Source organism: Natator depressus, chromosome 2 (genome assembly GCF_965152275.1).
Source record: "Natator depressus isolate rNatDep1 chromosome 2, rNatDep2.hap1, whole genome shotgun sequence".
NCBI classification, from domain to species: Eukaryota; Metazoa; Chordata; order Testudines; family Cheloniidae; genus Natator; species Natator depressus.
The window spans coordinates 46,075,408-46,101,884 of NC_134235.1; the positions used below are offsets into that span (position 1 = coordinate 46,075,408).

Below are 26,477 nucleotides of genomic sequence, written 5' to 3' on the forward strand. Positions count from 1 at the left end.
ACATCTTTCAAAAGAAACAATACAAAATCCAAACTGGAACAAACAAACAGAAACTGACTGGAACATGTTTATTGTGAGTATCCCGTCTATTTGTTTGCCAAGCTTTGCTTTTAAAAGCAAGGCTCTGCCCTCTGGATGAAATTCATCCTTGTGCAGCGGGCCAGCAGAAAGCTTATGAACCACTAAACTCCCATTTAAGGTTGGTTTGTTTTTTTTTTGAGTGCTTAAATGAAACATAAGAGATGCCTTGGCTTTGGGGTGAATTTCACCCTCAGCTAATAGGTTAAGATTATAAAAGATTCTGAAAATGAAAAACACACAACACCAGAAGAAAGAGTTAGTTTTGCTCTCTAATCATGCATAGGGTATGTTACTATCCAAATATCAAATTTCTTATTCAGATCTTCTCGTGTTAACTTAATCAGATAGATCTGCATCATAGTTATTAGCTCAAATATCCTCAAAATATATATTAATTTAGGATTGAAGGATATAGAGTCAGACTCATAGACTCTAAGGCCAGAAGGGACCATCGTGATCATCTAGTCTGAAGTCCTGCACATTGCAGGCCACGGAATCTCACCTACCCACTCCTGTAATAGATTGCTAACCTTTGGCTGAGTTACTGAAATCCTCAAATCATGATTTAAAGACGTCAAGTTACAGAGAATCCACCACGTACACTAGTTTAAACCTGCAAGTGACCTGTGCCCCATGCAGCAAAGGAAGGCAAAAAACCCCAGGCTCTCTGCCAATCTGACCTGGGGGAAAATTCCTTCCCGACCCCAAATATGGTGATCAGTTGAAACTTGAGCATGTTGGCAAGACCCACCAGGCAGAAATCAGGGAAAGAATTCTCTGTAGTAACCCAGAGCCCTCTCCACCTAGTGTCCCATCTCCAGCCATTGGGGATATTTTGTACTGGCAGTCACAGATGGTCCTCATGCCATTATAGGCAGATTCATCAGACCAACCCCTTCATACACTTATCAAGCTCAGTCTTGAAACAAGTTAGGTTTTTTGCCCTCACTGCTCCCCTTGGAAGTATGTTCCAGAATTTCACTCCTCTGATGGTTAGAAACCTTTGTCTAATTTCCATTTTTTTTGTCCATATTGGTGTTTAACATAAATAACTTCTCTTCCACCTTGGTATTTATCCCTCCGATGTATTTATAGAGCGCAATCATATCTGCCTTCAGCCTTTGTTTGGTTAGGCTAAACAAACCAAGCTCTTGGAGTTTCTTCTCATAAGAAGAAAAGGAGTACTTGTGGCACCTTAGAGACTAACCAATTTATTTGAGCATAAGCTTTCGTGAGCTACAGCTCACTTCATCGGATGCATGCAGTGGAAAATACAGAAGATGTTTTTATACACACAGACCATGAAAAAATGGGTGTGTTTCACTACAAAAGGTTTTCTCTCCCCCAACCCCACTCTCCTGCTGGTAATGAGCTATTTTATTATGCTGAATTTAGTTAAGTTGATAAAAATATGTTTAGACCTTTTGAAATGCTTGTAGGATGCTGCATGTACTGATCTCATTTATAACCTTTATAGCCCATGATATAAAGCTATAGTGGATATTTGCACTGTAAACCTCTGTAATTATATAACTAGGGCCCTACCCAATTCACCACCCATTTTGGTCAATTTCACAGTCATAGAGTTTTAGAATTAATCAGTTTAACATTTTCAGATGTTTACATCTGAAATTCCAGGGTGTTGTAACCGTTGGGGTCCCGACCCAAAATGGGGCCAGGGGGGTCGCAAAGCTATTGTAGGGGGATCATAATATTGCCACTCTCACTTCTGTACTGCCTTCAGATCTGAGCTCTGAAAGCAGCAGCCAGAGAACTTCCTGCAACCAGGGGAGGTTCCTGGAGGTGAAGGTGGGTCTGATCTCCCCCGTGCTGCTGGGAGCACCCCAGCCAGGGGCTCCTAGCTGCTTGTTCTGACTGGGCTGAGGCGGGACAGGACTTCCTCTTCCCCTGCATGGCTGCTCTTGGGGAGGTGTGGGGAGATCAGACCCACCTCTGGGTACCTCCCTGGTCTGCAGGAAGCACTGTGGCTGTGCTGCCTCCAGAGTCCAGCTCTGAAGACAGTGCTGAACTGAAGGCAGCAGCCACAGAGCTTCCTGCAGCCAGGGGAAGTACCGAGAGGTGGGTGTGATCTCCGCATAAGAGCAGGCATGTAGGGGAAGAGGAAGTCCCGTCCCTCCCCAGCCTGGCTGGGATTAGCAGCTGGAGCCTGGTATACCCCAGCCCCGTCCTTCCCCCTTTCCTCCAATAGCTGGATTTCGTGGAAGAGGTCTGATTTCATGGTCCATGACACGTTTTTCACAGCCATGAATTTGGTAGGCCCTATGTATAATTCACCAATCAGGAAGAGAAGCATTAATCAAGGTAAAATGCTCATCCGAGGTATTGTGTAGCATCCAGGGACAGAGGCTCTGTTGACTGCATTCCTAACTTCCTCCAGGATGAAGAGACCTATGCATGAACTCATCCCATCAGTTTGGACCCTGGGGTGAAGGGGATAAAAATCCCTGACAAGGAGAAACTGGATCTTTTAGGCTGTCTGGACTCTGGGGGCAAAGATTGCTAAACATAAGCAAGAGATCCCCATGCTGCTTAGCATGGGTTAGCCCTAAAAGACATTCAGTGCTGACAGATTGCTACAACTCTGTCACCTTTTGGAACCATAGGGTGTAACTGATTTATGTATTTATGCATGCTTGCTTTAACCTGTAAATAGCTCTGTCATTTCATTTTCCTAGTTAATAAATCCTTAGTTAGTTTACTATAGGATTGGCTATAAGTGTTATCTTTGGTGTGAGATCTGAGGTACAAATTGACCTGGGATAAGTGACTAGTCTCTTGGGACTGGAAGCAACCTGAATCTTTTGTGATCTTTGGTATATTGTAACTAGGGTGACCAGATGTCCCGATTTTATAGGGACAGTCCCAATTTTGGGGTCTTTTTCTTATATAGGCTCCTATTACCCCCTTGCCCCCTGTCCCAATTTTTCACACTTGCTGTCTAGTCACCCTAATTGCAACCAAAGATCACTAGGTCCAGCTTGCCTGGGAGGTAATAAGTTAACTCCACAAGGCTTATATATATATATATATATACTTGAAAAGTCTAAGAACTATTTCTAGGAACTCTGCAAGGGGAAACTGAGGTAGGTATGCATGTCATTGTCACAGTTTGTTTCAGGAGGATGCTACAGGCAGGGGGCATCTTATGACACTCTCCCATTTTGAATTTATAGTGGCATTTTCTTTTCCTTAATCACGGCATTTGGCTCTTATCTTAACCTATTTATATAAGGCCATCTCTAACAGATCTCCGGATCATGCTGTCATCTCAGTTTATCTTCCACAGTCTCTGAAAGTCTTTCCTATTTTGGTATCATCTGCAAATGTTTATTTTTTAGATCCTCTGTGGAAAAAAATTGCCCTTCTATATGACTTGAGGCACAAGTACATAACTTAATAAAACACATAAAATGTAAGTAACTCTACATCTTGTCAGTGGCAGAAGAAAAGATCATCCCACACAGATAAAGAAGTTCCCCTCTCACTTCATCATAGAATCATAGAATATCAGGGTTGGAAGGGACCTCAGGAGGTCATCTAGTCCAACTCAAAGCAGGACCGATCCCCAATTAAATCATCCCAGCCAGGGCTTTGTCAAGCCTGACCTTAAAAACTTCTAAGGAAGGAGATTCCACCACCTCCTTAGGTAACACATTCCAGTGTTTCACCACCCTCCCAGTGAAAAAGTTTTTCCTAACATCCAACCTAAATCTCCCCCACTCCAACTTGAGACCATTACTCCTTGTTCTGTCATCTGCTACCACTGAGAACAGTCTAGAGCCATCCTCTTTGGAACCCCTTTTCAGGTAGTTAAAAGCAGCTATCAAATCCCCCCTCATTCTTTTCTTCCGTAGACTAAACATCCCCAGTTCCCTCAGCCTCTCCTCATAACTCATGTGTTCCAGTCTCCTAATCATTTTTGTTGCCCTCCGCTGGACTCTTTCCAATTTTTCCCCATCCTTCCTGTAGTGTGGGGCCCAAAACTGGACACAGTACTCCAGATGAGGCCTCACCAGTGTCGAATAGAGGGGAACGATCACGTCCCTCAATCTGCCGGCAATGCCCCTACTTATACATCCCAAAATGCCATTGGCCTTCTTGGCAACAAGGGCACACTGTTGACTCATATCCAGCTTCTCGTCCACTGTAACCCCTAGGTCCTTTTCTGCAGAACTGCTGCCTAGCCATTCGGTCCCTAGTCTGTAGCGGTGCATTGGATTCTTCCGTCCTAAGTGCAGGACTCTGCACTTGTCCTTGTTGAACCTCATCAGATTTCTTTTGGCCCAATCCTCCAATTTGTCTAGGTCCCTCTGTATCCTATCCCTACCCTCCAGAGTATCTACCTCTCCTCCCAGTTAAGTGTCATCTGTCCTGCTTGTCATCCCTCTCTCATATGCCATCGTACCCTGGAAGCCAAAAGACAGTTTCACCTGAATAACTTCATTGGAGTCACTCCTGATTTACACCATGTGTTTGAGAGAAGAATCAAACCCATAGGTTAAATATATCTTATTTTGTCCTCTGAATCACTAACAAAGATGACAGGAATATCAGTCCTAACCCAGAACCCTGTATTTAATCAGCGTCTAATCTTTCCCCATTTGAGATTACTCTTTTTGTTACTGATTTATGAGAAAAGAAAAGGAGTACTTGTGGCACCTTAGAGACTAACAAATTTATTTGAGCATAAGCTTTCATGAGCTATATGCATCCGATGAAGTGAGCTGTAGCTCACAAAAGCTTATGTTCAAATAAATTTGTTAGTCTCTAAGGTGCCACAAGTACTCCCTTTTCTTTTTGCGAATACAGACTAACACGGCTGCTACTCTGAAACCTGCTTTATGAGACACATTTGTATCCATGCTCAGCATCCCTCTAATTTTAGATCTTAGCATAGAACTCTAATATAAAGTCTTTACCAAAGCGTAGGTAAAATTAATTTACTGCATCACCTTTGTCCATCAAGATTGTAATTTTATCAAAGGAAACGATTGGCACTGTTTAGGATGGTCTGATTTTTATGAACATGTATTGCTTATGATACAAAATGTCCACATCTAAGTGCTTACATATTGATTCCTTTATTATTTATTCTAATAACTAATATAGTAGTAATAACTTACAAACCTTTTTATACTGTGGAAAACCATCATTTAGTCACTGATCTCACCCCAGGGGATTTTCATTACCAATTTTTTTAGAGGAACAGCATTCATTCATTTACTCTTATTACATTTTAACCAATTTTGCTTTTGGGTTTTTAGTTGGGTTTTTTATTATGCTGAATTTAGTCCTGCTGAAATGTGACAATACTGAACTAATCTGTTTATTCACTAAACAGGGACAGTTTGAGTGCAAACAATGCAAGTTTCTACACCAGAGATGGGCAAACTTTTTGGCCCGAGGGCCACATCGGGGAATAGAAATTGTATGGTGGGCCATGAATGCTCACAAAATTGGGGTTGGGGTATGGGATTGGGTAAGGGCTCCAGCTGCGGGTGCGGGCTCTGGGTTGGGGCTGGGGAGTTTGGGGTGTAGGAGGGTGCTCTGGGCTGGGACCAAGGGGTTCGGAGGGTGAGAGGAGTATCAGTGCTGGGGTGGGGGTGCGGGAAGGGGTGGAGGTTCTGTCTGGGGGTGAAGACTCTGGAGTAGGGCTGGGGATGAGAGGTTTGGGATTCAGGAGGGTGCTCCGGGCTGGGATCAAGGGGTTTGGAGAGCAGGAGGGGGATCAGGGCTGGGGCAGGGGGTTGAGGCATGGGGAGAGGCTCAGGGGTGCAGGCTCCGAGCAGTGCTTACCTCAAGCAACTCCCGGAAGCAGTGGCATGTCCCTTCTCCAGCTCCTATGCGGAGGTGCAGTCAGGCGGCTCTGCATGCTGCCCCATCTGCAGGCACCACCCCAGTAGCTCCCTTTGGAGCGCTGGAGGGGGCCATTGGAGCACATAGGAACCTGAGTGGGGCCATGCGGCCCCTGACCCAGGACCCCGGCTGGAGCGGGGCTGAGCCTTGTGATACGGCCCCCGAACCAGCGCCCTGGCCGGAATGGGGCAAGCCCCAGACTCCACTCCCAAGTGGGAGCTCGCAGGCCGGCTTAAAACAGCTTGCAGGATGGATCTGGCCCACGGGCCGTAGTTTGCCCATCCCTGTTCTCCACACTGCCCTCATCACTATGCCCCAGGCAGTTCTAGAGGATCCACCTCTGGGCATGAGAATGCTATCCGGTTTCCATGTCCTTGGCCTGACTCCAGAGACTGTCAATGGGATAGCTAGTCATTGTCCTTCTGGAGGTTGATTCTGTGACACAGATAGCTATCCAATAAGAGCTGCATGGAGACTGCTGACTCATTTTACATCTGGCTGAGTGTCTGGTGTCCATCAGTTACATTAATGAAAAGGGATTTATAAATCACTCAGATTTAAATACAAAATGCAATTATCTCCATATGACACACGGTCATTTTTCTTCTAGGCTCTATCAAATTCCTTAGTACTATTTATTTAGTTTATTAAGTACCAGCTCTGGGAATTGAGATGTACAAGACCAAACACAACCCGAGATGCGTGTTTATAATCTGAGGCTCCCTTCCTATGAGCTGCTGAATCTCTCTCAAGAGCTGTACAGCACCCTCAACTCCCATTGACTTAAAAGATTGTTGAAGATATATGACAACCTCAGGCCCTAGGGTACAGATGCAGATAAGCAGGACATCCTAGAAGACTGAAAGGAAGGTATCGACTTTATTTCCACCCCCTTTTTTGTATTATTTTTCCTGGTACGTAAAGTCATGTCTACATTCATGTGCACCATAAACAATTTATAAGTCAATCTAATAGTTGAGCTCCAAGTGAGAGAATTTTATATGATTTGACATGATTAGACATGACCATCCGCCAGCAATGCCATTAACACCCTTGCCCACAATCTTTGGCACCCAACACCACTTTACAGCTATGAAGAGTAGTGAGGTACAGGTATTTCATGGAGAAATCATGGGAAGCTGTTGGCTCCTGAGTACAAAAAGCCTAATCCAACTCCCATTGAAATCAATGGGAACCTTTCCATTGACTTAATTAGGAGCTGGCATGGATTTTGCAAAGACAAGCTCTGAGTACTGAGATTTGGAAAAAAAAATCCAATCTTTTTCTCATTTCTAATCTCTACAGGGGCAATACCTGGACTTTTTAAAAGTCTATAGAAAAAACCACTTCCCCAACCACACACAAAATTATAAAATTAGCATGAAAAATGTCAAGTATATACATAATTTTCTGATATTTGGCCATCTCACTTCTCTCAGAAACTCACTGGGCACAAAATGAAATGCGTCAAAAACATCAAACATTGGATTAAACAGGGTATCAACACTATTTCATTGCTCTGTAGTTATCCAGGCAATGATAGGTCATTTGCTTATTGCACTAACCTGTGTAAAAAGTATAAAAAATATGGGTCTGTGTTGCCTCAGGCATTGCAAGTGAATCTTCTGAGTTACTGAAAACCATAAATTTTATTTGCTAGTATCACTAAGGTCAGCTAGTTTGTGATAAGGTGGAGAATATTGAATCACTGCCTTTCTGAATCTTATAATAATATATGTGACCTCACTGTTCATTGTCATTTATAACCTCCATATGATTACTCTTATTTAATTTGCCCAGTATTTGTCTTTTATATGATTGAATAGTATAATTTTATTATATTTATTAATGTGTGTTTGTGTATATCAGTAATGACAGAATTCTGTCAAGTATTTAGCGTGCCTGGCATTCTGCAGTACTTCTGTGCTATTTTCTGTAGTAGAAGTTAGAGATTGTGACCCTTAATTGGGCCCTGAAAGTATGCTGTAATGTGCTTGGATATAGTCTAGTTTTCTCAGATTTGTGTTTGCAGTTGACTCATCCATATTCGATAATTGGTCTAATTAGCAGGGGTGGTAGGTTTGTATAATTTTTGGTTTTGCCACAAACAGGTCCAAGTCCCGCTCCCCAAAACCTGCATATTGGTGCACATAACAAAATTAATCATAGAATATCAGAGTTGGAAGGGACCTCAGGAGGTCATCTAGTCCAACCCCCTGCTCAAAGGAGGACCAGTCCCCAACTAAATCATCCCAGCTAGGGCTTTGTCAAGCGTGACCTTAAAAACCTTTAAGGAAGAAGATTCCACCACCTCCCTATATAACCCATTCCAGTGCTTCACCAACCTCCTAGTGAAAAAGTTTTTCCTACTATCCAACCTAAACCTCCCCCACTCCAACTTGAGACCATTACTCCTTGTTCTGTCATCTGCTACCACTGAGAACAGTCTAGAGCCATCCTCTTTGGAACTCCCTTTCAGATAGTTGAAAGCAGCTATCAAATCCCCCTCATTCTTCTCTTCTGAAGACTAAATAATCCCAGTTCCCTCAGCCTCTTCTCATAAATCATGTGCTCCAGCCCCCTAATCATTTTTGTTGCCCTCCGCTGGACTCCTTCCAATTTTTTCACATCCTTCTTGTAGTGTGGTGCCCAAAACTGGACACAGTACTCCAGATGAGGCCTCACCAATGCTGAATAGAGGGGAATGAACACGTCCCTTGATCTGCTGGCAATGTTCCTACTTATACAGCCCAAAATGCCGTTAGCCTTCTTGGCAACAAGGGCACATTGTTGACTCATATCCAGCTTCTTGTCCACTGTAACCCCTAGGTCCTTTTCTGCAGAACTGCTACCTAGCCGCTCGGTCCCTAGTCTGTAGAAGTGCATGGGATTCTTCCATCCTAAGTGCCGAACTCTGCACTTGTCCTTGTTGAACCTCATTAGATTTCTTTTGGACCAATCCTCTACGTTGTCTAGGTCCCTCTGTATGCTGTCCCTACCCTCCAGCGTATCTACCACTCCTTCCAGTTTAGTGTCATCTGCAAACTTGCTGAGGGTGCAATCCACGCCATCTTCCAGATCATTAGTGAAGGCTGCGGGGTGGGGCTGGGGATGAGGGGTTTACAGTCTAGTGCAGGGCTCAGGGCTGGAGCAGAGGTTTGGGGTGTGGAGGGGTGAGGGCTCTGGCTGTGGGTGTGGGCTCTGTGGTGGGGTGGGGCTGGGAATGAGGAGTTCAGGCTGCCCCAGGGCTGGGGCCAGAGAGGAGAGCTCCACAGTCCCCCTAGCCCGCCCCCCCGCAGCAGCACACTCACCCGGCACCATCACTGCACGTGCTTCTAGGGGCTGTGCCCCTCTCAGGTCCAGGAAGCCCCCTCGCCTCCCCTGTGGTGGGTGCTGAGTGGGGGGAGGGCTGTCATCATGTATGCGCCTCCTCCCCTACTCCCTCCGCATAACCGCTGCCTCAGCCTACCGCCGGCGCCGCTCCCTTTTGTAGCGAGGGGGCGAGGGAGCACTGTGCAGAGCGACAGGGCAGCCGCCTGCTGCCCAGGGTACAGGCTGGGATGCTCCGGGGAGGCGCATAGGGTGGCAGGCAGGGTCGGGGAGATACCTGGCCCCGAACATTGATGGAGCTGGGCCCCTGGACCCTGAATTTTCTAGAGCAGAGGCACCACGGGCCCATATAACTTGCCGCCCCTGCTAATTAGCACTCTGTATAGCATTACCACCATTTTGTTACCCAACAGCCCAGAATGTTCCAGAAATACTTTAAAGTAAGTTAATTCTACCTTTGCACTCATTTTAAATATTTTCAGTATTCAATATGGTCCCTCCAAGAGAGCATGTTACCAAAAACGACACCTAGGAATTTGTAAATTTTCACTATATTTAGCTGTTGGTCATATAGATATAACTTTACATCTTTTTGGATTTTCTTTCTGTGAAGATCATTCCCTTAGTTCTGCCTATGGAGAATCTGAAGCCCCACCTGTTTCCCCATTCTGCACTTCTCTTAAGTGTATCATTGATTCGTTTGGTGGTGCTTTCAAGGTTTCTGCTTTTGGTCCATATTGCACAGTTGTCAACAAATAATGTGAACCCTATTCCTGTACTCATCTCCTGGGAGAGGTTATTTATTATGATGTTAAAGAGGGTTGAGCTAATTACACACCCTTGTGGAGTTCCATTTGCAATTGAATATGTCAGGGTTGGCCAAACTTGCTGACCCTCTGAGCCACATACAATAATCTTCATAACCTCGAGAGCCAGGCCTGCTTCTGGGGCTCAGGGATTCTGCCCTGTGGAAGGGTGATGGTGGGGCTTGGGGCTTATGCCCCATGGGGCCCCAGCAGGCATGCCCTGCAGGGCTGAAGCCCCGAGCTCCAGTACTTTAAGTCAGGGCAGAAGCCCTGAGCTCCCCTCCTGCCAGTCTGTTAGGTGGAGAAGGGGGCAGGGCCTGGTGGGCTCCAGGAGCCGCAATTTAACTGTAAAAGAGCCGTATGTGGCTTGCAAGCCACAGTTTGACCACGCCTGGAATATATTTTGGAAAAAGGTTTTCTTATTCAGACTTGTATATTTCTTTTGCTTAAAAAGTCCCTTATCCATCCGAACGTTTTTCCTACAGTACCCATGGAGGCTACTTTGTGAAGTTGTTCCTCTCTCCATAACACATTATAGGCTTTTTCTACATCCAGGAAGGTGACTATCATGAATTCTTTGGTTCTCACATTTTTTTCTGTGCTTCTGTCTCTATCCTTACAATGTGGTCAATCATACTCCTACCTCTTCTGAGCCTGCTTTGCGTTTAATCTATTAATCAATTATTTTCTAGGTATGCTAGTAATCTTCCCATTACTGTTCTTTCCATGGTTTTACCTAAATGTGCTGTGAGGACAATTGGTCTGTATGCCTTGTATACTCAGTTCAACTTACCCGGCTTCCTCACTGGAACAATAATCACGTTTCAAGTCCTTAGATATTTCATCTATTCACCATATTATATCATTTTAGTATCACTCTCAAGTTTCTTTCACTTGGGTGTTGAGGCATTTCAAAGCTTATTTTATCCCTGGCTGGTCTGGTGCTTTTGCTCCTTATTGTTGCTTTTTGGAGTTCTCTCATACTAAAGTTTTCATTTCAAATTATATCCACAACCTTCTCCCACCTCGGGTGACCACACAGCAAGTGTGAAAAATCAGGACAGGGGATGTGTGTGTGTGTGAGGGGGGTAATAGGACCCTATATAAGAAAAAGCCCCAAATATCGGGACTGTCCCTATAAAATTGGGACATCTGGTCACTCTACTCCCACCTCTTCATCATCTCATAATTATCCATAATGAATGTTCTTTTCTTCGTCCTAATTTCTGTCTTCTGAGCTTTGCTGTTATTGACATTTTGAAACATAGTGGCTAGAATTTCCATTTTTTCTTTGTTGGAGCTTATTACTCCAGGACCTGCACTGCATGGCTTGGCATTATGTGGCTCTTATTCTTTATTCAATTCATTTTTCTAATTTTGTTTATGTACCTCTGCTGTATTGGTATCTGTATTTAGTTTCCGACAGTATATTCTCCAGCTTTCTCTTTTTGCCCTTTTGTAGCCCTTTGTGCAACTGCCTTACTTTTCAATATTTCATTATGTCCTTGCCATTTAAGGAATTTTTTTGCTGTCTTGTATGCTTTAGTCCTTTCCCTAATTACCATTTCACTTTCCTTGTTTTACCATGGAGCACTTTTCCTATCTTTCACTAGTGCTGGTATCCTAGGAATAGCTAGGCTGGTTGTCTTTATGATTCCCTTTGTAACATTACAATATCATTCTGCAATATCTTCATGTGTATATTGCTCATTCACATTCCTCACTTTTGTTTCTACAGAGTTTTTCATTTGCTTTTTTTAGATTCCAAATGGGGATATTATCCTCGTCTTTGGTATTTCCTTTTCCTTGATACATAATTAACGTCAGGAAATGGTCACTACCCATTGCCTCCTCTCTGTAAATTTCCCAGCTGTGTTTACTTGCTGTAGTGCTAGAAGCTATTCCCAGATCCAGGCAAGAGAGGCTTCTGGGTGCTGCATTCAACCGGCTTGGTGCTCCATCAGTTAATATTACTAAATTATTGTCTTCCCAAAATTGCTCTAGACATCTTCTGTTTATATCATTTTTCTTACTTCCCCACAATCTGTTGTGACTAATCAGATAACTGCAGATAATGAACAGGCATGTGACATCTGCAATTAATTCTTTCCAGTCCATAGCCTCTAGTTTCCTGAATGGGTTATAAACATTATAAAGTCTTAGAGATGCAAAATTGTTTTGTATGCATGTCTCAATAGCTTTATAGTCAATATTTAGCTTTTTAACCTCTACCTCAAGGTAGTTCAGGTTCTTCTTAACAAAGGTGCAGACACTTCCATCCTTTCCTATTTCTCTGTCATGTCTACTATATATGCCATATCCCAGAATTTCATAGCCATTTGTTTTCTATTTGCCAAGTCTCTTATATGCATATTATATCAGGCTTTCCTTCTGTATATTTTTTTCTTTAATTCTTGCCAATGCACTATAGAGCTACAGGCATTCCAGTTGAGGGTAGTCACCACCATTCTTTTAACCTTCAATATTTCCTTCCCGTAGGAAAGTATGAAGTTATTCACCTGATAGGTTGCTAGTCCATAGGTACTTTTCAACTGTTTTAATTACAATTCTCATTTTCTGTTTTCTTTCCTGTTTGTTCGAGATGTACAATTTATTACTTCAATCATAAACTCAATGAATCTTTCTGTTTCTATAAGTAGTATGTCACCTCCTTTTATCCCAATGTCACTCATTACTTCCTTCCTATTAATTTGTTGCTGGCTATTCCTTTTCCCCTTATCAGATTTCCTTTTTTCCTCTTTTTTTTCCCCCTTTTAGGTATTTCCTAGTAGCTTCTGCATATGAGATGTTGTTAGTAATTTTTTTGGGGGTGTGTGGGGGGTATCTATCTCTTTCTCTATCTCTTTGCCTCAGTACATCCCCTACATCCACAGTTGCAGCATTTTAGTTCTGTCCCTTCCTCACAATTATCATATGAATGTTCACCTCAACACTTACTGTGCTGTATTTTCCCTTTGCAATTATTTGCTACATGACCAAATACTTGGCACATGTAGCATCTCACAGGAGGAGGAATACAGGGCTTATAGCACGTCTGCACTTAAAACATCTACACTTAAAATCCTCAGAGGTGTGGATTTTTCCCATCCTTGAACGATGTTGTTTTACCGACCTGATTTCCTAGTGTAGACCAGGCCTCAGTCTGGTAGCATTCTTCCCTTAAATGTGACCAGCACAGGTCTCGAACACTTGCTATTACCACATTCTGCTAATTAGCCTCCTAGCAGTTATCACCTTATCTTCAATCATTCCTTGCTTTATTTCTTCTTCTGACATTTCAATTGGCGTATATTACCCATCTTGTTCCTGTGAGGAATTTGGGTATCTGACAGCTTATTTTTATTGTACATAACATCTTTGTCTTAAGGAATTTCCCTATTTGTTTTTTGTTTTTACATTCCACTAACAAGGTTATTCCTTAGATCTTACTATCTCCAGCACTTTTTTGACCCACTTTGCAGTCCTCAGGGGGTTGATATCCCCTATCTTTATGTCCTTACCTAGGGATTTTACTACTATTTAATTCTCCTCATTTCCCTTTCCTGTCCATTGGCACCAACAGCATGGGTGTTCCAGGGCTGGAGCACCCATGGAAAAAAATTTGCAGGTGTTTAGCACCCACCGGCAGCTAGCTCCTCCCACCCCCATCAGCGCCTCCCACCTGCCGGCAGCCCCACTAATCAGCTCCTCCTTCTCCCTTCCAGGGGGAGACTCTGGGACGGGTCGTGCTCAGGGGAGGGGGCAGAACTGGGTAGGGAGAGGCAGGTCTGGGGCAGGGCCTTGAGGGAAGTGGTGGAGTGGGGGCAGGGCCTAGGGAGGAACGGGGACAGGAAGAGGTGGGGCAGGGGTGTAGGTTTGGGGGAAGGGGTGGGGGCGGGGCCTGAGGCTGAGCGGGGATTGAGCACCCCTGGGGAAAGGAGAAACCTGGCTCCTGTGTTCCTGCCCTCCAATTGGGTGACCTTTGTTCTGGTTTCAGAAAATCTACGCTTTTCCTTTTCATGGTTTGCATCCAGTCTTCCTCAATGCTTTCCATAGCCTCATTGTCTAGCCTGATTTCCATTTCATTTGTTATCTCTTCCCTCTCACTCTGCCTAGCCTGTCAGCCAGCAACAGCTCAGCCAGCCCGCAGTCTACCAGTCCCTGGCTCAGCAACCCCAGCCCTATCACAGTCCCTCTCTCAGGGGCTGGCGCTGCCCACTCACAGTCAGGCCCCCAGCAGCCAGCTGAGCAGCCCTCCAGCCCCTTCTTCTTTGGTTCTGTGGTTCAGTAGACTCACTTTCTGAATCTATATGACCACCATGCACTGTACTTTGAATCTTTTTCATGACTAAGAGCTTGTACTTTTCCTGGTACTCTTAAGGAATTGCAGAAGAGCTTTTTTTATTGGCCCCATTTTCCTTGTATTCTTGATAGATACTGGAAGGAAAATTTCGGTTAACTTAAAACCTCTGAGTTTTCTATATAAACACCTCCTTTCACTGGTACAGTCTATACAGTCCCAAATGAGATGATCTGTTATTTCCTGAACCTTACATGTTACATATAATCCATCTCTGTGCATGTTAAATAGAACTAAATTACTATTTAACCCACATTTCCCTGTAAAAATTCTAAATAGAGCCACTTCTCTCTTCCTGTCAGGGCCTTGGATTATATCAACATTTTCAACTGTTGGGCATAATTCTCAGAATTTTTTCCCTTTTGTTTCACTTGCCGACAGATCTTGCCCTTCCTTCCTTAGCTCATTTTTGATTAGGTGTTTAAATTTCAGTTTGCTAATGTGGGGATTCCCCAGTCAACTTCTTTGTGATTAATGGCGCTTTTTCCCTGTGGGTCCACCAATTTGTTGCCTGCTATCTCTCCATATGCTGGGAGCCATGCTGTTACTATGGTTATATCCAGTTGCACCAGTTCTATTGTTAGTAGTAATATTTCATTAATATCATTTCTGCTGTCATATTTACCACTGTAAATTGCCTGAAGTCCTAATAAGGAGTTGGGCAGGATGGCCACAGCCGCTGACTGCACATTTAAAGCCCAGTTTAGTACTAGCATAATCCTGTTAACTCAGTCATAAAGACAGCTATAAAGTTAGTTAGCCATATGGTTTTCTTGACTATGAGTGAGGGCATGTAGAAAGCTGTTCCCACTCTTCCTGTTCCTTCCTCTCTGGGCCATCTGTATTTATTTGGAAACAGTGTCCCCATTTCTTCAAGATATAGAAGGTCAATATATTTGTGATATTTATCAGTCTTCTCCTTTTGTTTATTTAATCATATAATTTCATTATATAATTCCATGTCCATGGTTTTCCAGTGATAGAGCGTTTTCCCATAGATATGGATGTCGGTCTCTTTCAGTCCTTTCTTTTCATTCATTTTATCCACTTCTGTACCCTACTTACAGAGGGAATTTTTATTTTTTTATCCTACCCAGCCTTCGCTTAATTCCCAAAAATCATTATATTTTAGATTCATGTTGTCATTTTCACTCTTACCTAGTACTTGGGCCCAAAAGGTTAAATCTAGGAGCTACATTTTTGGAAGCAGCTAAACTATTCTGGCTGAAGCTTTCCAAAAAGTTTCAGCCTGAGGCAGACACACTTCATAGAAAAGTTCAGGCCAGATGGTGAAAATTTGTCAAAGATAATACACAACTGAAAATGGGGTCTTATAATGGGAAGTGCCCGGCATTCTAAATAATAGGCAATGCTACTGGCCCTACCTATAATTAGACTTGAATGTGTTTAAAATTAAGGGGTTCCAGTCTCCACTCCAAATGGGCATGCAATTCCCATTTATAATTATAGGGTGCTCTCCAGAGCTGCAAGTACTGAGCCTGACTTCAGTCACAATGCCATGAGTGGCAGGTATAACAGGCCAGGGAAGGCTAAGCCTGGCGCAGCTGCTGCAGACTCACTGCTGGACACCTGAGCCATGGTGGCCTTGTCCCTTCCCCTTCCTCGAGGCCCCTACTGCTTGCTGCTGCTGCCTGCCTGCCACTGCTCACTGCGTCCCTTCTCCTCCGGGGCACAGGAAGGAGCAGGGAATGTGGCGAGCCAGCAGTGGGCAGGAGGGTCTGATGGGGGAGTGAGGTGGCTCAGCCACGCGCTGGGGCTGGCCTGGTGCAGGAAGTGGGGCTGGCGCCTCGGCCTGGCTAGCAGCCCAGCCTGGCGGCTCGGCATGGCCCACGGCTTGGCCCAGCGGCTCGGCCTGGGCAGCAGCTCAGCTTGGACTGGAGGCCTGGCCCGGCCGGCAGCTCAACCTGGCGTGGCCGGGACCAGCAGCTGGGGGTGGGGCAGAGGCTCAGCCCACAGCTCAGGGTGGTGGTGGTGGTGGTGGTGGTGGCTCAGCCCAGTGTGGCTGGAACCAGACTGGTGCTCGGGAGAGGAGTGGTCTGTTGTGGCTGGAGTGGACACGCCGGGGCTCCTCTAATGGTGGGGGGGGCCCTTCAGGGCTTCTTCTGTTATGGGGGATGGGTCCAGCATGCAAGGGGGCAGGCCCTCGGGCAGAAGGGGTGCAGCCAGCGAGCTAGCCTGTGCAAAGTGTGGATTCACCTGTTGTCCAGGCACGATCCCCTCCTTGACCCTCCTCTTCAACCCCACTGGCCTCATCAGATGACTGAATGTAAATGAGAGGCAGGGTGAGAAGGAAGCCGGAACCTCTGAAGAAGTCCTGGAGGAAGCCCTGGTAGATCAGGGAGGAAGAAGGGCCCATTGCTCCTCTACCCCCCAGACCTGGTTGAAGAAGCCCTCTCTGAGGAGCCGGAGCTACAGCAGGAACCAGAATCTGAGTTTGACAAGTTACAATATACCCCCACACTCCCTGGAAATATCCCCTCTTGCTCCAGTGATACATGCCTGAAGCCAGCCCCTCACCACACCCAACCCCACTCCATCCTAACATTGTACACGAGCAAGACACAGCTGTAAATCAAACATTTTATTGAAATCCCATGAACCACTGTAAAGCATTTCGCAGAAGCTATAACAGAATATCAATGAGTGGTCCCTGTGCCCGTGCACTTGTTGGCCAGCACTCTGACCAGCGATAGTCCCTGGGCCATGCCGACTGTGAGGAAAGGGAGGTGGTTCCAAAAGGGCCCAGGTAGGGAAAGAACAGTTCTCTGATATTTTATAGTTGTTCAGGACCCCAAACCACCCCTCTTCCCACCATCTTTCCTTCCCCTTGCAAACAGGAGCTGTGCGGAATGGGGATGGGGATTGCTGGTATCTGGGTGTGGGTCCAGGAAGGGAAAGGGAACCATTTGTCTGACGAAAGTCAGAGCAGTTCTTTTTCCCTGTGGCCACTTCAAATGTTTGTTACTGTTCCCAGTCCCTGGTGTGTGGTCTTTCCCTGTGCCAAGCCATTCTGCAGAAGCGAGGAGAAGCAGAGGTGGGTGGATGAAGCATCTGCTCCAGCTGTTCCACAGACACAACGCTGTGTCCCTTAGCAGCAGAGCGGTGACTGACTTGTAGGTGTTAATCGAAAACTTCAGGGAAGAAAATACACTTGTGATGCTATTCTTTGTTTCCCTGTCTCTTTCAATGCTGTTCGCTGGACACAGGAGCCTGTCAGGGTTCCTTCCCCACTCTGAACTCTAGGGTACAGATGTGGGGACCAGCATGAAAGACCCCCTAAGCTTATTCTTACCAGTTGAGGTTAAAAACTTCCCCAAGGTACAAACTTTGCCTTGGCCTTGAACAGTATGCTGCCACCACCAAGCGTTTTAAACAAAGAACAGGGAAAGAGCCCACTTGGAGACATCTTCCCCAAAAAATATCCCCCCAAGCCCTACACACCCCCTTTCCTGGGAGGCTTGAGAATAATATCCTAACCAATTGGTTACAAAATCATCAGAGACCCAAACCCCTGGATCTTGGAACAATGGAAAAATCAGTCAAGTTCTTAAAAGAAGGGTTTTATTAAACAAAAAGGAAGGTAAAAATAATCTCTGTAAAATCAGGATGGAAAATACTTTACAGGGTATTCAGATTCAAAACACAGAGGATCCCCCTCTGGGCAAAACCTTAAAGTTACAGAAAACAGGAATAAACCTCCCTCTTAACACAGGGAAAATTCACATAAAGCAAAAGATAAACTAATCCGCCTTGCCTGGCTTACCGATACTGGTTGCAATATTGGACACTTGGATTAGGATGGGTTGGAGAAGATGGATTTCTGTCTGGCCTCTCTCAGTCCCAAGAGAGAACAACCACGTAAACAATGAGCACAAAACAAAAGCCTTCCCCCTCCAAGATTTGAAAGTATTTTGTCCCCTTATTGGTCCTTTGGGTCAGGTGCCAGCCAGGTTAGCTGAGCTTCTTAACCCTTTACAGGTAACAGGATGTTGCCTCTGGCCAGGAGGGATTTTATAGCACTGTATACAGAAAGATGGTTACCCTTCCCTTTATATTTATGACAGGGCCGGACTTTCTGGAGATGTAGTGGTGGTTTGCGGGTGGGTGGGCATTCTCTGTGGTTCTCTGTTCCTCTTCCATGGGCGGTCAATCTGCTATCTTAGAATTTCCCCTCAAATTGCCACGCAGTCCTCTAAGCATAATTCAGCAAAATTTTGGTGTAGCAGAAATTCAAGCTGGTTCTTTTGGTTTAACATCAGGGCAAATGTGGTTGATCCACCTTTGTAGCTCACCAAATCCCTTCAGTCGGCAATATGTAGAAGGGTCACCATTAGCAAAAGCATCTCTCTGGCAAAGGTGGCCGGGTGTCCTCTACAATACTGAAAAGCTACTTCTCTTTTCCATTCCAGTACCTTCAGGACTGCTCTGTTCTCCAAGTGATGGCCAACCTTTAAAGAAGAAAAAGGATGACTGATAACTACTCTAGAAGGAGCCAGTCTACACTCCAACCAACTCATTGATGCACTGTAAACCATTTTTACCCTTAACTCCTTCCTCACAGGCTGCAAAAAGTAGACTGAAGAGAGGAGGTTGTAACAGTAGCATTCCTGCAATGCTAAAAATATATCAATATTGTGGCCTTCGGCAGCAGACTTGTGTTATATGCAGAGATTTCTTAGGTTCCTTCAAAGGAGAAATGAAGTATAATGCTAGCCATGTGTTTGACTTGTCAGGACATTCCCATGCCAACAGGGAACCCATTCCAATGGGAAGGCAGGAGCAGAGGAAGACACCAAACAACCCTGAAGGACCAGCTTTTTGGCAAAGACAGAAGGAATCAGAAGTAGTTGGACTTTTTTAGGGCAAGGGAGGATCGGGCTCTTAGGCAGAATGAGGCATGGAAAGACAGCAGAAAATGAGATCATGCCCACAAGGAATGGGAGTATGAATGGGGGAACAGGATCATACAGTCATGGAATCCCTGGTCCACATAAGGTGGGGGTGAAAGACTTTTGGGGCCCACCCACAGTAATTTCCACTGTTCCTCTCCCAGAACAGGTAGCACCACCACCTCCCCTGCATCCATCAGCTGCCACCCAGCCTGCTGCTGAGGCAATGAATCCCAGCTCCTCTACTACTGGGAAGGAGCATGCTGGATGCCCAGCACCACATCCTTCTCAGTCACCCAAAACCCCTCTCTCAGGGGAACCCTCTGGAGCATCCAGGAAGGGAACAAGGAGTCCAATACAGTCCCTATAGCCTAGGGTGACCAGATAGCAACTGTGGAAAAAATGGGATGGGTGGGGGGGGGTAATAGGCACCTGTATAAGAAAAAGTCCAAAAAAACAGGACATCTGGTCACCCTATATATAGCCCAGCCCTTGTTTGGCCCCCAAACCCATGCAGGACACATCTATGTTTGTTCCCCTCCACAATATTTTGTAGTTGTTCCCCATGTCTCAGGGCAAGCGGGAGGGCCAGGGTGGAGAGATGTGTACACAGAAAGTAATGTTTGCCCACTTCTGAGGGGATTTGGCCCTTTTTTTTGGTTCATTTGTCCCTGTTACAAACCATTTATCTCTGCATTTGATGTATGCATGTAAATAAAAGTTACTGCTCACTTCACTTGTGTGTGCACCTTGTGTCAAGGTTCTTTCCCCACTCTGAACTCTAGGGTACAGACGTGGGGACCTGCATGAAAAAAAAACCCTAAGCTTATTTTTACCAGCTTAGGTTAAAACTTCCCCAAGGTACAAACTATTTTACCTTTTGCCCTTGGACTTTATTGTTGCCACCACCAAGCATCTAACAAATATATAACACGGAAAGAGCCCACTTAGAAACGTCTTTCCCCCCAAAATCATCCCAAATCCTACACCCCCTTTCCTGGGGAAGGCTTGATAAAAATCCTCACCAATTTGCATAGGGGAACACAGACCCAAACCCTTGGATCTTAAAAACAATGAAAAAGCAATCAGGTTCTTAAAAGAAGAATTTTAACAGAAGAAAAAGTAAAGAATCATTCTGTAAAAATCAGGATGGTAAATACCTTACAGGGTAATCAGATTCAAAACATAGAGAATCCCTCTAGGCAAAACCTTAAGTTACAAAAAGACACAAAAACAGGAATATACATTCCATTCAGCACAGCTTATTTTATCAGCCATTTAAACAAAACAGAATCTAACGCATACCTAGCTAGATTACTTACTAAGTTCTAAGACTCCATTCCTTTTCTGTTCCCGGCAAAAGCATCACACAGACAGAGAGAAAGTTTTGTTTCTCCTCCCCCCTCCTCCAGCTTTGAAAGTATCTTGTCCCCTCATTGGTCATTTTGGTCAGGTGCCAGCGAGGTTATCCTAGCTTCTTAACCCTTTACAGGTGAAAGGGTTTTTCCTCTGGCCAGGAGGGATTTTAAAGGTGTTTACCCTTCCCTTTACATTTATGACACCTTGTTTTCTGAGTATAAGCAAAGTGATACTTCCCTGAGGTTTGGAATGAGGTAGCAGGATTCACAGCACATGACTGTGATTTCTGCAAAAACCTGGAAAGGAAAAGAGAAGTGGCTTTTCAGTATTGTAGAGCACACCCCGCCACCTTTGCCAGAGAGATGTTCTTTGCTAATGGTGACCCCTCTACATATTGCTCAGTGAAGGGGTTTGGTGAGCTACAAAGGTGGATCAACCACATTTGCCCTGATGTTAAACCTGAAGAACCAGCTTGAATTACTGCTACATCAAAAATTTGCTGAGAGATAACAGGGAGCCACTATTGTCAAATGCGTGACAGTGGTGTACAGTTCCAGCAACACGAGCAAGGCCATTCCTAGCGTGTCTCCTGTGACACACAGGACTCTGGGATATAGCCCCTTAAATGTTGGCACTGACAAAGCATACCAAAAAGGAGTGGTGTGGATGAGGGTATATGCCTGTGCACAGCACACACATATGCCCAGCACAACATATGTGGACCCTCTGTGTGGGTATGGGGTACACAATCTAGCAGTACACAGACAAGTAACTGCAGTGCGGACATAACCTTAGTCTCCCCCGATCAGATACTATATGTCCGGTTTATCATGATGGTCCTGGAAAATCTCTAGAAGTGAAAGTGGAATAGAAAGAGTATCTGACGTAGCATCTGCAGAATTCCCAAATGGCAGCAAGCCAGCTCCTGAGCATAATACTGCATGCTTCATAGTATTCTTGATGTATCACAGCAAATAGGCTTACCTCCTGCTCATGAATTACAGGGTAATCTTGTACAGACAGAAATTGAGGATGATGAGATAAAATGCTCATTGAATCCTAAACCTGAGAAATTAATTTTAATTTCTGCTTTCTCATATCAGAAATAAAAGTCATTGAATTGCATAGTCTAGAAGTGGCAGACAATCTTAATATAACAGAGTGATATTGAAAACTTATTATGTACCAAATATATCGGACATTTTAGCTGGTAAATGTGAGTTCTCACTTTAGAATCGAGATGATTATAAACTTAGAACTTGGATATTTTCAAGACTAAGGAATTAACTGTAAGTGCAGAGGTGATATTCAAAATAAACAAACATGGATAGTGCACTCTGTGGCTATATCTACATTATGGACCTTACAGCAGCACAGCTGTAAGGTCTCCCATATAGCCACTTTTTGCTGGCAGGAGACAGCTCTCCTGCCAGTGTAATTAAACCACCCCTAGCGAGCAGCATTAGCTATCTCAGCAGGAGAGCCTCTCTTGCTGACATAGCGCTGTCCACACCAGCAAATTTGCCAGTGAAATTTTTGTCGGTCAGTGATGTGTTTTTTTAACACCCCTGACCAACAAAAGTTTTACCAACAAAAGTGGTAGTGTAGATGAAGCCTGTATATCTGCCTCTCTTTTTGGTCCCACTTGGATCTCTTTCCATGCACCATATTATTTCCTTCAGTAGCACTCTGGGTCTCCCCTTCATCATCAACATAGTCCATTCCTGATCTCTAATCAATAAATGTCCCTGACTTCTCTACAGCTGTGGTCCCACAAATCAATTGTACAAATCTACCTTTCCACTCCTGATATCTTCCCTTCTGTCTAGTCTGTCTTTGAGTCATACTAGGCCAGATGCTCAGCTGATGTAAATGGGAGCAACCACATTTATTTTGGTGGAGCCATTTTTATTTACACTACCCAGGCATTTGGCTCCTAATTCAGCATGTCTCACTGCCAGCTCAGGTTCATGAACATGATTGTTGACCTCCTTATCTTTTTTCCAAAGCCTTCCCCTCTGCCTCGTTTTCAATTTCTGTTCACATCACCACCATTTTCCTGTCAGCCTCTTCAAAGTTCTGGTGTGGTGTGTTCCCCCCCCCCCTTGCCTTTTTCCCACCTACCTGAAAGTCACCAGATACTTCTGTAACAGGGATATTTAGATGTTACTAGACAGAAACTTTATACCGGTTGTTATAAATAAATGGTCCAATGTTTCTGAAGGCAACTAGTAACAGTAAAAGTGTATAATAACAAGCTTATTTTGGGAGCTACTGCTCCTATAATAGCTAGACTTGCTAGAACACAGCTGGTTAATGGCATTTAGGAACATAGGAATTACTTCAGTGTTGCCAACTCTTGTATTTTTCATAGTTCCCAAAGCCAGAAGGGACCATTCTGACCTAGTCTGACCTCCTGCATATCACAGGCCACAGAACTTTCCCAAAATAATTCCTAGAGCATATATTTTAGAAAAACATCCTATCTTGATTTTTAAAATTTTCGGTGATGAAGAAACCACCATGACCCTTGATAAATTGTTCCAATGGTTAATAACCCTCACTAACAAAAATTTACACCCTATTTCCAGTCTGAATTTGTCTAGCTTCAACTTCAAGTTATTGGATCATGCTATATCTTTCTCTGCTAAATTGAAGAGCCCATTATTAAATACTTGTTCCCCATACAGGTACTTACAGACATAGTCACCCCTTAACCTTCTTTTTGTTAAGATGAATAGATTGTGCTTCTTGAGTTTATTACTATAAGGCAGGTTTTCTAATCCTTTAATCATTTTTGTGGCTCATCTCTGAACCCTTTCCAATTTATTACGATCCTTCTTGAATTATGGACACCAGACCTGGACACAGTCCAGTAGCTGTCATACCACTGCTGAATACAGAGGTAAAATAGCCTCTGTACTCCTACTCAAGATTCCCCTGTTACCCAAAGATTGCATTAACCCTTTGGGACCCAGGATCACACTGGGAGCTCATGTTCAATTGATTATCCACTCTGACCCCCAAATCAGTTTCAGAGTCACTGTTTCCCAGGATAGAGTCCCCCATCCTGTAAGTATGGACTACATTCTTTGTTCCTCAATGTGTATATTTACATTTAGCTGAATTAAAATACATATTGTTTACTGGAATTCAAAGTAGCAAGTGATACAGATCATTCTGTATCAGTGACTGCCCTTTTCATCATTTACCATTCCCCCAATTTTTGTGAGAGTGCACATTTTGCCGTTCTGTAGAAGGACAGCAAATATGGCCAAAGTCCCTAAGTACAAAGGAGTATCATTTGTAGCATTCTGGATGTGCATTTCCTATGGGCAGAAGCATGTATGTATTTCTGCACTTTCCTTACTGCATGATCCCCTCATAACCTTCCTTATTTTTGACTCCCGCTGCACTTTCACTGCTTTCAAACCAACTTCCTCTCAAATTACTACCCATAACTCCTGTTCCCTCAACCCCAGCCTTTTCTTAGCTACATGATTTGGCTCCTAGTCAGCGGTATCCATTGTTCTGTTCAGTGAAATCACCTTTCCGAAGCAGACTGCTATGCTTCCCAACCCACTGTCCTTGAGCGCAGCTGTCAAATTAAGACTCTTTTAATATGTCATGTTTACTAGCTCAGTGGTCTTATTTTATTTTCAGGAACTATTATGTATACCTAATGGAATCCCGAAATGCCTGATTTAAACCCACCCCACAGTTTTCTGTCACAGCCATTATCCTTTCAGCAGAGAAGAAATAGATGAGGCTCATTACAGACTCAGTTGATACTGTTCCTTAATCATCCAGTGGGGTGGCTGTTGATTTATCCACAACTATTTAAATTCCAGGCACACTCACTCATCAGGATCTAAGGACATGATCCTCCTCCTGTTTAAGTTAGTGTGGGGGGGGGGAGCCCCATTCAGTGGTGCAGGATCAGGGCTTAAGCATATGACCTACAGCTCTCCTCATCCTGGGAGGTGAACAACTGAGACCTAGAAATGAACTGAGGGGATCAGTCTGGCAGTGCTGAGTATTAGGCCATCCCTTGCCAATTTTCTATAAACAAAATATTACTTTCTTCAGTTACTACATTCAGAATGACTTTCCTGTAAGAGTATCCAGATTTGTCTCACAAAGTGTTCCATGTTCTTAAATTTGATGACAAAAATCTTATTGATATGTGTCAAACAATTATGCAGATGTTTAGGAACTGTGATCTTGAAATATTTTACTTCTAAAATATAAAAGTATAGCTGTCACAACTTGATTAATGGAGCCTTGCAAAATTGCCAGGAACATGCTGCAGGACCTTAGTTTGACAAAAGCCTCCAGAACATAACTCTCTGCCAAGGCCAAAGTCTGGGACACAAACTATGAAGACTAGGACCACAACTAAGGGGCACATGCTCAAGATTAGCACTGAAAACTTAGAGCATTGTGAGAATCATTTCTGTAACATAAATAACATTGGATACATTCTCAGTTTCAGGAGTCAGCATTGCTGAGGTCAATAATTTGCAATAATAAAGATCCAGATAGCACTCACTTTGTGTAAGTCACACACAAATTTGTGTCTAAAATAAGGGTCATCCATTGTAATAAGGGACAGGGCTAGAACAGTCACTACATTGGATTTATTTATATAACATCTTTAATTCCAAAGTGCTGACCAAAGATGTATTAAACTGCTTCAGAAAGCAAAACTAAGGGAAATGTAATGCAATAGCGAACAATAAAATTGACAAATAAACTCAGCCAAAGAGGATCTACATAAGATGTAAAATTGCTAGTATAGACTATGACATACAATATACTGTTGCTTTTGGAAAAGCAAAGGATGCTATTTGCATTGTCCATAAGGACGGAACATGCAATTGCTCATTTCATTGATTCAAATCTCCAGTGTTAACATTTATTTTAAGCAAATGTTGATGCTGCTTCTATTGTCCACCCTTGCATTCTAAAATTAGTTCTTTTCTCTGGTAGCAGAAATCAATATTACAGAGAAACTGCTTGTATAGTAAAGCTGGTAGCTTCTGAACTACTCTGGTAATGTATTTCATACACACACCAAAATGTTTTAACGCCCTTTCCATTGATAATTCACGCAAAAAGCGATAGATTTTAGTTATTTCAATTGAAGTTGGAGTACTGGATATTGAATGCATTCAATAGTATTTATGCTCTAATAATATGAACATTTGGAAATTATACATTCTTTTTTTAAAAAAAATCAAGTTTTAAATGTCATAATGAGTGAAAGTATTTTCCTTCTTAGACTCTTATTTAGTTTTTAGACAGGTAAAATTTATATTTCACTTTTGAGGCCCAGAATTAAATGTAACCTTTCTGTCAGGTGGAGTTGGCAGCAACCAGGGCTGGGTTCAATATCTAGGGGTTCCTTTTCAACAGTACAACACAGAACCAGCTCAAGCCCTCACCCAGTAACCTGGGAAAATTACACAGCACCCCTTGGTGCCTCTGAGAGGCAATACTTCCCCTCGTGCTTAAAAGAAACTTTTAATAAAAGGATGGAAGTCACCCGGCATTAAATATGGAAAATGCTGCAAGCAAGATTAATTAACATAAAACCTTGAGCAAAAAATACCCACCCCAGAGTACGCTGGGCATTGTATTTTGCTTCAGATTCTTGAGTTCTACAACCAAAAGTTCCTTTAATGTGCCCCTCTCTGCTCCTTCACCACACCCCACTCACAGTGGTTGTCCTTGGTCATTGAAGGCCCAGAG

The 26,477-nt window shown here is 43.8% G+C and overlaps 1 long non-coding RNA gene across 1 annotated transcript in view; it reads left to right on the top strand.

Annotated features, from left to right (window-relative positions):
- The window catches only part of LOC141981330 (uncharacterized), a 99,944-nt gene extending 80,258 nt beyond the window's left edge, over positions 1-19,686 (top strand). The window contains exon 3 of the long non-coding RNA XR_012637735.1: positions 18,885-19,686. This is a non-coding gene — a long non-coding RNA (uncharacterized LOC141981330). The remainder of the gene's footprint in view (positions 1-18,884) is intronic.
- The last annotated feature ends 6,791 nt before the right edge of the window (positions 19,687-26,477 follow it).